Here is a 2,823-nt window from a genome sequence, read left to right as displayed (position 1 = left end):
CGTCTAAAACAATTATGAGTATATTTTACTTACCTTGCATGCACAGTTCAAAGTTTCGATAAAAAGGCAAAAACAGCCAGTGTGCAAAGCAGTTAATTTTTAGAACAAGGGCACAGCTTATGTTAGAGAAGGTGATTTCTTAGTCTGTTGTTTTTCCGGTGCTGATTTTAAATATTAAACCAAAATACGATATACTAGTAATTTACAGGTCAGACCTATGCCCTAGCCTAGCTGTGTGTAAGTTATAACTTCGAAACATGAATTGAAAGAAAAACTCACGTTTTTGTGCTACTAGGAAGCGTACATGCTATTTCTAGCAATATTTTCTACCTATAGAATTTGTACGTACCACAAGAAAAGGTATTATAGCGCGTGTATATTAATATACAAAGTTATAAACAGATATTGCTCATGCTCACGTTTCGCGCCACACCCCAGCTGGTGACCTTTGCCCTCAGCAGGACCGGGTAGTTCCGCGTCTGCGCAGTGCGTGCCGGTGACGTCACGGCAGTATTTGCAGGTTGGGTGTTCCACAGGAGAGATCAGCGCCGAAGGTCAGTTTGAAACTCCGTTTTCTCGACGTTTTTACCCTCTGTAGACTTGTCAGTAATATTTTATGTATTTAGGAGTTTCGTTTTTACAGAAGGCGGGTTTGATTTGGCGAAAATTGCCGCAGAAGTGGAGAAATTCGCGTCCCAAAAATGGGCGGAAAACTGAGTTGGGGAGGGGCATGCTTGAACTGCGACTGTAAATAATACAAAATCCAACTCGTGTTGGAGGTTTTATAACTGCGATTATCTCACAAAATACACAACAACTTAATAATACTCTTCTTAGACCTCTAAAACACTTATTCTCGACGCTTAATTTATGACCTGTTTTTAGTTCCGATATTTCCTGTTATCGTTCTTGCGATCACAACATATTTTTGCTTCCTTGCCAAAAAATTATGCATGATGGTGATGATGAGGAAACAGCATGTAAAATTCATGCCTGCCCTGTGTGTGCGAACCCTTACGTAAGGCCGCATGACGACATTATCGGTGATCTGGTGATGGTATCAGGTTGGACTACATATTTACGTGCCTGGGTAAAATTCGTCAGGCAATAGCTTGATTCTGTAGCATCTATAAAGTGATATCAAGTTCTTGCCCCCCTCCCATACTCTAGGTCTTCAAATCTATGTATACTTAAGATTAACAGGATTAAGAATTAAGACTTCCCCAACTACCATCATAGATTATCAGGTACGTCATTTAGAGCATTGTTTTTGAAATTGCTCATACAAAATTGTTTTATTCATCAGTTTTTCACACATGCTTCATTACTGGATAATTGATTTTTAATAGAGATATTGAGGCCTTTAGTTTAACTGACAGCTTTCTTTGCACTCTGTTATGTTCACACTTAAAAGTCTTTCAGGGTAAACACTTGTGAATTTGAATATGTATTATGTATAAGGCAATTTCTCAAAGGCAAGGTTTCTATAATTAAAGATAGCGTCATCCTTATTTGAACTGTCTATAATGTGCTTGCTAACTCTAAGAACATAGAGATCTCCATCAGATGAAAATGAAATATTTGCTGCCCAGTCCCCATGCAATGACCTGAGGTTGTCACATTGGGGTCAATAGATCCTCACACCAAACTGTTAGCTGGTCCGGATCAAGCCGGCCTGGACACCAGGACTCAAAATTAACTCCTACATTTACTTACTGTCCCAGAAATGTTCCTAAAGATCTAGAGATATCTCAAATTCTCAACTTTTGAACTGACTCATCAGTGAGTGCTGTTTTTCCAGTTCAAGTGGTAAGAAATCTTTACATGTATACTAGTGTAAGGATACAATATACACCCCCACAAACTATTGGACCAGTCCGGTCAGAGGTCACGGACTGCACATGTTCTGACAAGAATACATTTCATATCCCAGCACTTCTCGCATCTTCATTCCTGGAGTGATTACTTATAAGTTCCAATATCTTCACCAACCGGACACTTATATTGGTGGCAGCGGTGTCTGGCTTCGAACTCCCGCCAGCTCTGTCTTGTGGATCGCATTTGGAGCACATTGCCGACCGACGTTCGAGCGCCCCCCTCCCCCACCTGGTTGACTCGTGTCTACCCTGCTCTACCAAGACTCCAGGTATGGCTAACCTCCATCCGTTTACGCTAGAAGACGATGAGGAAATTACCTTTCCACGGCTGCGACCACTGTTGTCACCTTCAGAAATTTCCCCCATTCAATCCCGTGGCGCATCCGGTGTCCGAACTGCAACCACCCTCCCAGGCGCCCTCCCACGTACAACACCACAGGTGGGTCCCACACCACTGTACAATCAGTATGCTCAGTCTGCTTACGCTACAGGATCTTTTCCTGGTAGGGGTACCGTGCCCACAGCCACGTCTGTTGCTGAATCCAACACTCATGGGACCAGCCCGGCCGGGGCTTCTTACCACCAGGCTCCACCCCCTGCCATGACTCAGGACACCACCAACCAGCAACCCTCGTCAGACCTCCGCCTCAAGACAAGACTGCCACCCACATTTTAACGGCACTGATGATGACTTCACTTTGTGGCTCAACAAATTTGACCTTTATGCCACTTCTCAGAAGTACACCCCTGAGGAACGTGCCATGGCCCTCCCAACTTTCCTTGACAACCATGCCCTGCGTTTCTACCTTGGTTTGCCGAGGCAGGCCCGTGCTACCTATTCAACACTGACTCAGCGCCTGGCCACTGCCTTTTCCAAGGAACACTACATTTACACGTTCCGCCAGTCGCTCCAGGAACGAACTCGCCAACCTGGAGAACCCTTGAT

General features: G+C 44.1%; 1 protein-coding gene across 3 annotated transcripts in view; it reads left to right on the top strand.

The window, feature by feature from the left end:
- LOC109485752 (calcium-binding protein 39-like) overlaps positions 1-2,823 on the top strand; it is a 15,777-nt gene that overhangs the window by 1,656 nt on the left and 11,298 nt on the right. Inside the window, exon 1 of one of the 3 annotated variants that reach the window (XM_019789431.1) lies at positions 464-554. The exons of the other annotated variants lie outside the window; for them this stretch is intronic. The gene's annotated coding sequence lies outside the window, so the exon portion shown is untranslated. Of the gene's footprint in view, positions 1-463; positions 555-2,823 lie in introns of those variants that run through there. 3 annotated transcript variants of the gene reach the window in all.

This window comes from Branchiostoma belcheri, unplaced genomic scaffold (genome assembly GCF_001625305.1).
Source record: "Branchiostoma belcheri isolate BF01 breed outbred unplaced genomic scaffold, Haploidv18h27 scaffold78, whole genome shotgun sequence".
NCBI lineage: Eukaryota > Metazoa > Chordata > Leptocardii > Amphioxiformes > Branchiostomatidae > Branchiostoma > Branchiostoma belcheri.
Note: the sequence above shows the minus strand (reverse complement) of the source record. Positions and strands in the feature narration are given on the sequence as shown.